This window comes from Arvicola amphibius, chromosome 6 (genome assembly GCF_903992535.2).
Source record: "Arvicola amphibius chromosome 6, mArvAmp1.2, whole genome shotgun sequence".
Classification (NCBI taxonomy): Eukaryota; Metazoa; Chordata; class Mammalia; order Rodentia; family Cricetidae; genus Arvicola; species Arvicola amphibius.
Genome location: NC_052052.2, coordinates 114,706,870 through 114,719,348, shown reverse-complemented (window position 1 = coordinate 114,719,348; position 12,479 = coordinate 114,706,870). Strand labels below are relative to the sequence as shown.

At 39.7% G+C, this 12,479-nt stretch overlaps 1 long non-coding RNA gene across 2 annotated transcripts in view; it reads left to right on the top strand.

Annotated features, from left to right (window-relative positions):
- The window catches only part of LOC121677218, a 132,544-nt gene that overhangs the window by 105,577 nt on the left and 14,488 nt on the right, over positions 1-12,479 (top strand). The window contains exons 4-5 of one of the 2 annotated variants that reach the window (XR_006020840.1): positions 785-878; positions 3,094-3,278. This is a non-coding gene — a long non-coding RNA (uncharacterized LOC121677218). Of the gene's footprint in view, positions 1-784; positions 879-3,093; positions 3,279-12,479 lie in introns of those variants that run through there. The other variant, XR_006020838.1, reaches the window with a different exon arrangement.

Sequence of the window (12,479 nt, the reverse complement as noted above, 5' to 3'; positions counted from 1 at the left end):
TTCCATCTACCATGACCTTTATTTAGGCCACCACCAGCTGGTGTGACCCAGACTACAGGTGGCTTTTCCCACCTAGAAAGATCCACATTAAAGGTGGGTCTTACCACTTCAAATGACTTAATTAAGAAAAACCCCTCACAGGTGTACCCAGACGTTTGGGTGTTGGTTAATTCCAGATGTAGTCAAGTTGACAACCAAGAATATCCATCACAAGATATGACTCAACAGAGTTCAGAGTAGGAGCTTAGTGTTTGTTTGGCAGCATGAGTTTTTCCTCGGTAGGTAACTTCTTCAGCTCTACCTGCGAAGGAGTTATCACTTTCATGGGACAAAAATTAAACAGAGAATGAGCCTTTAATATTAATCCATCAGTCTTAAAATTTAATTATATTATTTCTGGTTATTCTCATGGCTAGACTTCAAGCCACAACAACTGGGAAAGTATTTTATGACATCATGGTTTCCAGTAATTTACAAGATTAAAGTAGACCTCAAAAAGACTTTTCACAGCAGCATTTGTAAAAACACATCAGAACATCACATCTGAGATCTAATTAAGACAATCCATAAGTAATTAATACAAACTCCTAATTTTGAAAGCGCACAGAGAGAGAAATGAAGATCTTCCTCAGTTTGACAATTCAAGGCTGAAGCAATTTCAATCCCTTTCATCAAAACAGCTTCTTCGTGTGATAAAGACTGCATTAAAAAACATGAGGTTTCATATTGATTCTCTCTATCTCCGTGGGTCTTCATCATTATGCATTATGTCTTCAATCTTCAGAATTCACAGGATTGTTGCCAGGAGAGCAAAATGACTGGAGCATCATTTTTTGACACAGGCTACAATCTGCAAGCTCAGTCCGAACTGTTTTGTGGTGAGTAGTTACTTGAAATTCATATTTAAATTGCTCTTCACCCACACGTTGGAATGAAGCAATTTAAACCCATAAAATTTGAGTTAAACAATGTCACCTCAATAGCATCCATCAGAGATCATTGCCTACTTAAAAGGAATCGAGTAAGCAATCAAGTCAACAACTGTTTCTACTTCATATTTTCTTACAGTTTAAATGGCTGTTAAGGTGTACCAGTCCGCATACAAATACATGTAGTAAGTGAAGCAAGAAAGTATATTTCTATACTTAATTACTTCCCAAAGCTTGTTATTCACTCTGTAAAAAGAAACAGAAGGTAAAGAGCCCAAAGAACTGTCCTGCATAGTGTAGAGCCAAGAGCCCTGCATCTGGAAACTGGAGCTCTGGAATCTGGGAGAATATTCTTGGTGTCCTGAGGTTTCCAGATGAAAAGGTTAGGTTATATATCTGTGGCATTTAATCTTGTCAATGCTACAGTCCTCAGCTGTTTGTGGATGTTTGTGCTGTATACATGTGTGTATGCTAAGTGTGTGTTGTGTGTATGTGTTGTGTGTATAAGAATCCATGTGTGTTGTATATTTGTCTTGTAAGTGTATATGTGCTATGAGTGCATGATGTTGTGTACATATGTCAGTGTATGTGTTATAAGAGTTGTTTAAATGTATTTATGTTGTGTGTGTTGTGTATGACTATATGTATTGTGGACCTTTCTATATGTTCTTTGCATGTATGTTTGTGTGTATATGTGTTCATTGTATGTGCACGTTGCATGTATGTGTGTATATGCTGTGTATGATTGTGTATATGTATATGCTGTGTTAGTACATTTATTTCTTCTGGTATTTTTAACATTTTGTTCTATGCCAGCATTAATCATTGGACAGGCACTCTTCCAAGCACTTTCCATATGGTAACTAGTTATACTAGCCAGGGCTGACTTATTTTCCAGACTGGATTGTTTGTTCAGAAACAACTCCAATCCATTTTACCTATTCAAAATCTAGAGTTCAATGACTCACAACATTCAGAGTTCACCATACAGCCCTCCACAAACAGAGAACTGGTCACACAGCAAACACAGTCAAGAGCAAAGCAGTGAACTAATGCATGCTGCTTCTCAGCTTGTCTCTCCATTTTATACTGTCTAGGATTCTTCCCACAGTTAAGATAGGTTTTCCATAGCAATTGGCATGGTCATGACAAGGCTAATTTAAATTTAGCTGATTCCTCATGTTGTGCCCAGAGGCTTGCTCCCTAGGCATCTTATTGACAGTTGATACTAACCACCACAAATGCCTTATCTCTTCATGCCCATTGTTGATAGTGACAGGAAACTTATTAATGTTGCAAACATTACAATATGTATATTTTACAAGTTATTTATTTCTATCTAGTCAGTCATTGATGCACTCTGGGATTGGTTCTATGCCTCTTCTGTTGTAACTAACAAGTCTGTGAAGACAGGGGAGCAGCAATCCCTTTGACGGATTGGTTTCATTTCCTTCCAGTACACACCTACAAGTAGGATCATAAAAGTTATCGATAGGATATAAAATTCATGATGTGAATTAGTTGTTTATCATCATGACTCTCAATTCGATCTGTTTTAAAATGTGCATAACATATTGCTTTATGATCTGTACAAGATCAGATCAGTTAGACTTTCAGCTTGGATGAGGAAGGGGATTCCAAGACTCACTTGTCAAAAACTGAATAGTTTTTGGCAGTTGATGGATACTGGGGAAGGGAACGTCACTTTCTCCTGGTAATCATGTTATTGGTAGGATGTCCATGCACTTACAGACATCACTAGTTGACTCAGTGGGATGCATATTAATAAGACGTGAATTAGGGATGTGTGTTGAGGCAAACCAGGGGGAATTGGAGTGGGGGCATGAATGGTAGGTATGAGGAAGATACATTGTATATATGATGAAAATTCCAAAGAATAAATAAAAATATTATTGAAAACCAAAAAGTCAATCCCCTAAACCAAATATACAAAGAAAATAATTAATGAATTTCTTTTTAAATGTGGATAACATATCCAGCTTTATCAGATAATCATCACTATCAGCAATTACAAGAAACAAAGGAGACTGAGCTGTGGGGTGAGCAGCGGGATAGGGATCCACAGTAGACGCTGAATTTGAGTTATGTTTTAAGGTTTAGGTTTAATTTCAGTCATCTCCCACCCGACTCTTCTGTGTTCCAGATCAAGATATACTCGGCACTCACAATCCATGCCTGACCTTTGTGGAAATAAACAAAGACACAGCAAATGAGAAAAGAAGGGGACAATTAACCAGCTCTTGTTACAGCAGGAAGACAAAGATCATCACTTGGCTCCGAGAGACCCCAGGAAGTGAGATAGTGGGGAAACATGACAAAAAAGGAGCAGCTATCCCCTGACTGGAAGCTGTAAGCATGGGGCAGCTGTGCCCAAACAGGCTGAGTCTCCTGCGTGCCTGCTTCCAGCTGTAGATGTAGCTTTCTTGGGTTGGTGCTGAGAAGGAAATACATACCCCCAATAGAGAAACTGGCGGTTATTAGTCAAGCCTTGTCCACCCAGAGGCTATTTTCTCAGAAGTAAATCTCTGATACATGGATAGAGGCTAGTGAGAGCAGTCTGATGGCCTATGGTGTGACTGCGCCTGGGCTCATATGGAAAGATAGGCCACCTGGGCTCACTCCTGGAGGACCCAGATCCAGGTACTGTTGATTATGATCTGTTGGTCGTCCTTTACGACAGTGAGTCTCCCATCTTACAATCACACTGACACTCCGACTACCAACTATACTAGAAGTTTCTTTGCTTTTGAACATTTCAGTACCCACCTGAGATGACACCAGGATATATTCACAGATCTGAACAACCCACTGACAGCATCCTTGGGCCTTTTCCTTTGTTTCCAGGCTCATAAGAGCTCTGTTGTCAGGGGTCTGTGCTTTCTCTAAGATTAAGAGCTGTGCCTTTTTTCCTCCTCTGCATGCCTTTGGCTGTGTGGCAGCCCAGCTGGTTATTGTTTGTTCAGAGAAATCTTCTCGCTCCCTTCTTCCAGAATCAGCTCCTCTAGTGCCCTCTTTGAAATCTCTGTGCTCTTCATATAGAATAACAGAATGCGCTGTGACAAATTCTGCCACAGTACTTCACTATATTAACCCACACATGTGTATGTGATATGTGTATGCATGTTTTCAAGTATATGTACATACATATGCAGTGCGTTCATGTGGAGACCTGAAAGTGACATTGGGTCTTTGCTTTTTTTTTTTTTTTTTACTCAGACAGGGTCTTTCAGTGAATTTGGAGCTCACCAGTAGTGGCTCATAGCCTAGCTGGCTAGCCCAGGGCTTCTTTGTGTGCTAAGATTGCCGGTAGTCATCACTCCTGCACAGTTTTTACATGAGTGCTAGGAACCCAGACTCTGGTCCTCATCCTTTCTCAGAAAGCACTTTATCCATGGAGCTCTTTCCTCAACTCCCTGTGATGTCATCTCAGTGTGAGCTCCAGCCATCCTAGACAGTGAGTTTACCAAAGCCATGTGCTGTTCTGTTTGTCCTGACCCCGGTCCTCTATCAGCACATTATCAATGCCCAGCACCAATTGAGAGAGGGGAACTGGAATCAATATTTTTAGACTTCTTTTGGAAAGTTCCTCCAACACGCCACCTGGTATGAAAATGTGACCTTAGAATTGAACACTGGAAGATCAACTCAAGTGGCCAAGCAGAACAGACATGATTAAAGTATTTTGAATGTGTCCTCATGACATTTCAGAAAATGTCTCTATTCTGAGGTTATGAATTGAGGACATTTGAAAGCAAAACTTGTGCCCTGCCTGACATTCAAACCTGGAGTAGGGGTTCCTTTAGCAACATTTGGGTTGTTCTATGGAATAGAAACATCCACCTGTTCCTAATTAAGATTTTCATAATAAGAAACATGGCACACTGAGGTAAGAACCAGTCTTCATGCAGACACTGAATCTCAAAGAAATAACTTTGATTTAAGGAGCTTTAATTTCTGAGCTCTCAGTAATTGCCAGTGATGGAGATTTGTTCACATATTGGGCATTGGTGGTGGCAAGAGAATATTCTTGGGTAAAGATCAAAGAACATCATCCCACTGAGGGAAAGCCAACCAAAGCCTTGGCAGAGAACTAAAGGGCTGGGGACATGGTGTAGTGGGCAAAGAGCTTGCTTCATAAGCAAGAGGATCTGAATCTATATCCACAGTACCCACGTGAAAAACTGGGCAAGGAGGTGGATGCATGTAATCACAGCACTGGAGAGAAACAAGGATCACTGGAGGTTTCTAGCCAGCCTTTGTAGCCAATTGGTGAGCACCAGGTTCCATGAAGACCCTGTTTCAAAACTGTGATAGAGGAAGGAACCTGGTGATGACTTTTGATATGTATACACATGCATCCATACCTCTGCATACAGAAGAACATGTATACAAGACACACACACACATACACACACACAGAATATATATTGCTTTAAAGTGAAAAGCATCATTGTATTAGATACCAATTTAGAAATAAGTTTGTATCTAATTATGTTTAGGACTCTATGTTAATTTTAGTCAAAGTCCTTGAACTATTAATTCCATGTCTTGTTTTCAAACATAAACACATATTTAAATAATGCAGAGTTGTGGTTTGAATGTGAAATGTCTCCCACAGGCTCACGTTGGAACATATTATTCCCAACAGGTGCTGCTGCTATGGGAGGCTCTAATGGACTGGAGAAAGTGATTAATGGTGGAGGATTTGAGGTGTATACTCCCAGCTCACTTCCATCCTTTTCTCTGCTTCCTGATCCACCCAGCTCTGAACAGTCACAAACCACCTCTGTCCCCAGGCCTTCCCTACCATGATAGACTCTATCACCTGAAACTATGGGCCAGCATACCTCCTTCCTCCCTTAAGTTACACAAGATAGACATTTTATCAGGTAAAGGGAAAGGATACAGGTCACATGGAAATAACCTCAGCTTTTGATTTGCTAGGAAGAATCCTTTCTGAATGTATAAAATTATAAATTGACAAGATTTTGTAAAGAGGTGCATCCATATACCTTTCTCAGAGATAAGCTCAAACTACCATGTGTGTTCCTCAACAGTTCACCTCCAACAAGCTCTGTGGGGCTTTTGTTGTTTTGTGTTTTACTTGAAACCTAATTACTATCATATCATTAGTTAGCAAAAGAACTTTACCCAAATTAATCCACTATTTAATTAATACTTACATAATTTTTTAACTGTCGGGGCAATTTGGTAAAGGATGACAGATGCTTGTGTGCATAATTGAGAGTGTACCAATTAAGCTCGTCAAATTTGACAAATTGCAGAAAAAGATAATAGATTCAGGGAGATACTTAATGTTTTGTTTTGCACCTCACAGCTGTGATGCAGAGTAGAATAAAAGAATGCAGTATCTGAGAAATCATGCTAGGGTTAGTTATGACTCTTTCTTGCTGCTGTAGGTAGTGGTATTGAAATGTTGCTTTACATGGGTCTAGAACATGTGGTCTAATCTGCTGTGTATGGCTTCCACATGTTTCTCTACTACATTATTTTAAAGGTTTTGTTCATTTCTAATTATAAGTTTGTGTATGTCTACGTCGGGAGAGATGAATGTGCATGAAGTACCCAGGGAGGACAGAAGGGGGCATTGGATTCCCAGAGCTGGAGCTACAAGTGCTTGTGAGCTGTCTGACACCCATGGGTGCTGTAAACTTAATTTGGCTCCTCTGAAAAGTAAGTGCTTTTCCATCTTTCCAGCCCTCCTTACATGTTTTTATATCATTGTCTACCAACACCCTGATTTGCTATGGCTATTCAAGACTAATTTTGGCCAGTACTGAAGTCATCTAACTAAAGGAAAATGAGGATGTTATTTTTCAGCGGAGAGAGACAGGCTGTGTGAGTGACAATGTTGTCCCTGTTTCATCAGTGTCAAGACAAGGATGGCAACTTGTGATTGGCCCTCTAGTTTGGATCTCTAAACCATTCTTCAGGCAGGACCATGGACAGCAGCCATCTTTCCCAGAGAGGACCCACTTGATTCTCCAAATCATGTCCACACGGTTTCCAGGGAGTCACTATCAAGTAGACTATATTCTGTGTTTTCTGGCATTTTAATATTATATCAGACTGACCTCTCAAAAATTATTTAGGTCCCATGTCTCTGTTTCCTATCATTTTGCCCTTATCTACACTCTAGGTATTAGAATAATTCTAGAAGTGATAAAGAAGTGAGAATATCTATTACTGAATCTATGGTTGAATTGAGAGGGGTGGAAACATGCTATCAGATATTAATGAAACTTCAAATCTCATGTTACAAAGGTAATCCTAGCTTCTGAGCCTTTTTGCCCCCCCCCCCTTTTTTATTTTCCCAAGTCCCAGATGAGCTGTTGGAGGTAGAGTGGAGAACAACAGGGGAAATGAAAGTTGGCATTGCTCTACAGCAGTATTCTCGGCTCTCAAGCATGGACACTGAGCTATGGTTCCTATTTCTTTCCCTAGCTTCTCATCTGTGCTCCTATACCACACGGGGCATGGTCAAGTGTGCATTATCATGTGCTTCTTGTTCTGGTGACATACTGCCCTAGTTCCTGCTTAGCCTATCCTCACCTCAAACCTTGAACTCTTCCCTCTCATCTGGCAAAGAGCCCTGACACCTATGAGGTCCAAACGTCCTCATGAGCCCATTGCTTATCACCATCACTGCTTTCCTTACTAACCTTCCTGATGCTCCCTTGTCTGTTTGGTTGTTCTCGTTCCTGTGTCTGTCTCTTATGCCTTAGGTTCAGGAGCTCCAGTTCTGCCTTCACCTCTAGGTTATCACTCCACTTTGTTCTTCAATCTGTTTGCTTTTAATTTCTGCCTTGAGTAAGGGAGTCAGCTTCCCTTTTCCTAGCCAGAGTTTCCCCTCATCTCACCATTCACTTTACAGAAGAAACTCATTTAAAATATTTTAGTAAGATTTAAGGGTCATGACATAGGCCACCAGTGGAGGTATTTTGGGGATTTGCCATAAATGACCACATTTGGTGACTTAATTTATACTCATTTTATCAGTCAATATTGTGGTATTAGTTTTGTGTCAACTGTATGCAATCTAGAGTCATTTAGGAAGAGGAACTCTTCGTTGTGAAAATGTCTCCATAATATTGGCCTATAATGGATGCAGAAGACCTAGTCTACTGTGTATGTTGCTGCCTATGGACTGGTGGTCCTGAGCTATGAAAGAAAGGAGGCTGAGCAAGTTACAAGGTTCAAACTGGTACTCAGCGTTACTCCAAGGCTTCTTCTTCAGTTCCTTCCCCACAGGCTCCTACCTTGAGTTCCTTCCCTGACTTCTATCAGTATGAACTATAACCTGAATGTTGTAAACTACAATCACTTTTACTCCCCAAGTTGTTTTTAGCCATGGTATTTTATCAAAACAATAGAAAATCTAACTAAGACACTAGAAATGTTATACTCACAGGACTTGAAATACTTCTATCTAAAATATTAATGTTTCAATATATTTGCTTCATTGGGTTAAAAAGAAAAAGAAAAAGAAACAAATAGATTTCTATGGGTCATAGACATTCCATGGCTCAGGAGAAACTGGCATAAATATCACTATTCCAAGAGCTACACTCTTAACCCTTCCAAAACAAGAGGGCCAGTACAATCAATACCTACATTATTAGACACTGAAAGTTGACCTCTTCACACAGCTTCAGATATTGATCTGAATGCCAAGAATAATGAGCACAATCCATTAGGGGTCACAGAACATTCAATTAGATTATAAATGAACTCAGTATGCTGCCTGCTTGTGTAGTAGAACTTAATAAATATTTATTAAGATAATTAGGTAATGCTATTTAGAATGTTTTATTCATTTTAAAGTGTTTCTGATTTTTAAAAATATTTTCACAGTGCTACCCCTATTTCTGTAGTTTTCAGTTCTGGATTCTCTTCTTTCTGCATCGCTTGCTCCAGCCTCTGCTGGTGGAAACCTAATAATTTTTATGTGAAAAATGATAGATTCAGCAAATAATTCATGAAGAGAAAAATATTTTTAACTTCTGGATGGGGTGTTGAGGTGACTCTCAACTTTATTATTTTTCATGTTTTCATGGTTTCCATAATCAGTAGAATAACCTCATGACTGCTTTAAAATGCTTTTAAAAACTCAAATGGTCTTACTGATAGGTTGCTAAATTAATAGTATAATGCTAGTTCTTGTTCTGGAAACATTATTAGCAAGCTATAATGGTTACAGGTGATATTTAGCTACATAACAAAATTGTTATACTTACTTAAGCTGTATTGCTAATGTCACGGGTTTACTAAAATCAGATAGAGAGATATTACATCTTAGTCTCTAGTAACAGTGTGAGAAGATTCCAGAACAACCAGTAGTGGTTACCCAGATGAAAGCACCTCCTCCCATTAACTACAGTCATTCTATTTAATGAGACAAGGATGGTTTCTGTCTGGTGGGCTTTACAGGTGAGCATTTCTTCCCCACTATGATCAGTATGTCGTCTACCAAACTTACACTTTGAAGAGAGCACTTTTGGTTCTCTCCTTTCTGGCTGAATTCTAAAAGGCAGACATTGTGTGGAAATTGATGTGGGGACCAGCCACACCAAGCAGGACCATTTAGTATGCTGCAGGTGTGCACGGCTTCCCTTTGAAGTCTGTTCAAGGGAAAGTCGCATGATTAGCAACCACATCGAGCTCATTCTTCTGGACAGCACTCAGAGTTTATCAATTTGTGGAGGTCACATCCAGAGCAAAACTACAAAGAATTTCAATCTACAAGCACACATGCCCTTTGCTGTGTGGGGGCATTCAGCTAAAGTAAGTGCTCTAGGTAGAGATGAGCCGACACAAAGGAAAGGAGAACCAAGGACAATATTGACTTAACCACTCTAAATGCATACTTCACTTTTATTCTCTCATTTATAGATCAAAGTGTTTGGTTATCATCATACCTAACATCTTCTCACTTGAAATGTGTTCTGTGCCTGGTAATTTTGGGATGATGGTGGTAATGGTGATGATAGTGGTGACAGTGATGGTGATTAATGATGATGGTAGTGATTGGTGGTGATGGTGGCAATGATGCTGGTGGTAGTGATGATTAATGGTGATGATGATGATTGATAATCCTGATGTTGGTAGTTATGTGGAAAATGGTGACAAGATGATTGTGTTTTCTATAAGGTGGATGATTATAATGATGATTGGTGGTAATGATGATGAAATGTTGCTGGTGGTTGCTGCTGATGATAATGATGAAGAAGATGACAATGTTAAGATGTTTGTTTTATGAATATGTATTCTCAAATTCTTAGAGTACTTTCATAATTCATGTTTAAGACTATATAATCATAGGGACCAAATTGTTAGTACCACCATTTATTCATTGATGTTTACTGCTAGCAGCAGTTGCAAATGTCCAAGACTTTGTGAAATATTTATAACCACTTTTGTGACTCCTGAGTGCATATCCCAAGAATGCTTGTGAGAACATCGAAGTTCTTAGATTAATCCTTAATTTGTTCTCCATCATTGTTTCTTCTGTTACCACTGCCAACACTACAAATAAGCCACCATGGGGGGAGGTTGTGGGGTCAGAGCAGCACATTCCTGCCCTCTTGACTCCAGCTTCATGTCTAAGAAGAAGTCTGACTCCAACAGCAATTGGCATAACACTTTGATACATAAACCATCAATCCAAAGTTTCCCATTGGAAACATATCTCTCTTTCCTGTTCCATTTTGACTTAGAAACCAGCTAATAGACACTGAGGACTGGTTTTCAGAATAGAATACATCATCTGTTCTATTCCATGTGGTATTCAAATTCCTTTGATTAAATTTCTGTCTTTCTTTCAGGGCTATTTCTTTCCCATGAAGGCTTCATCACCAAGGGTTTTAGTCAGGTCAGGGGGTCACTATCTTAACTTTTGCTACAGCATAATATAATATTCATATCAGAGGGTTATCAGTTTATCTGTCACTAATTATTCACCCCATGAGTAGATATGATTCCTCACTTCATTTTTTATTAAAAGAAAAAAATAAAACAAAGCAAAAAAGACAAGGTGTTACTATGTAACCCATTCTTACCCCTTGAAACTCAAGATCCTCTTTACTCTGCCTCCTGAGTACTGAGATTTGAGACATGCATAAGCATGGTTGGTTTACTTCTCTGGCTTGTAATTTCAACAGTAAAGTGAATCTCTCTCTTTCTCTCTCTCTCTCTCTCTCTCTCTCTCTCTCTCTCTCACACACACACACACACACACACAGACACACACACACAATGATGCCATGTTCTAAAGGCAGCACTCAAAGTTCTTCTCTGTCACCATGAGTAGATAACATAGGAAGGGCCTTTTTCTGGGGTGACTCAGTGAGCCATGAATGTTCTGGAGGAGCAAGGAAGATAATTGGTTCTGGGTCCAAACAAACAAACAAACAAAAAAGGATAGATTTTCTTACATCTCTCCCTGCCCCAGGAATCTCCTCCCTCAGAGACAAAACAGGTGAGGTAGGCAATAGGTAGAAAACAGGTTGAAAAACATGAGCTGTATATGCCCATAAGCCAACCAAAGGTATGTGATACATATCAGTCTCAAATCTGTGAAATCACTGGCCATTATCTTTACTGAGCTTAACATTTTCCTATAAAACTTTGTGATTTTTTTGACTGAAGCATCATGAATCCCAGGGAATGACGATATTCTAATGGGACTAGTGGGAAAGATCACTGTGGGCAGTAGAGAGTATCTTGGGTTCCAGATATTTCTAGAATGTATATTTGTAGAATGTAAAACATAATACCACCCAGAATCCTGTGTTTAGAAACTCAAGAGTATTTTTGGCTGCTGAAACTCTAAGAAGTAGTAGCTCTCGGGAGGAAATAGGTCACTGGGGAAGGAAGGGCCTCTGGAGGTCATGTCTGGCCCTGAGATCCTGTATTACTCTCTGCTTCCTGTCTATGGTGATTAATCTCTATACCCCTCCCCACTCCCATTAGGATAGACTGAGCCCTCTGAAAGCATAAATCTTTTTCTCTTTAAGTTTTTCATATCATAGCCTTTTTTTCATGGTAACAAAATTAACAACATGTTATATAAAAAAGCTAATAGTCATCTGAAGCCAGTGTATCCACATGTCCACAGAACAATAATCTAATAGCTACAGAAGTGGAGACACAGCTGGGGAGGTGGCTCAGGGAGGACCTGAGGCTCAAGATCCCTACCACACATATGAAGCCCAGGTGAGGAGGTGCACAGTTGGAACCTCTGCACTGGGAAGGCAGAGATAGTTGCAGCCTGCTGCCTAGCCAGACCAGATGAAATGAAATGATGTAAGGATCAGTGAGAGATACTGCCTCAAAAAGCAGCATAGAGAGCAACAGAGGCAGACATTTGACACAGAAGTTTACTCCCACTCACACAGATGCACACCTGAGCACATAACAATATAGCACACATACATACACATACCTGTTTACACGCATACACTACATACACACATACACCTATGCCTAAATATATACCAATACATACAC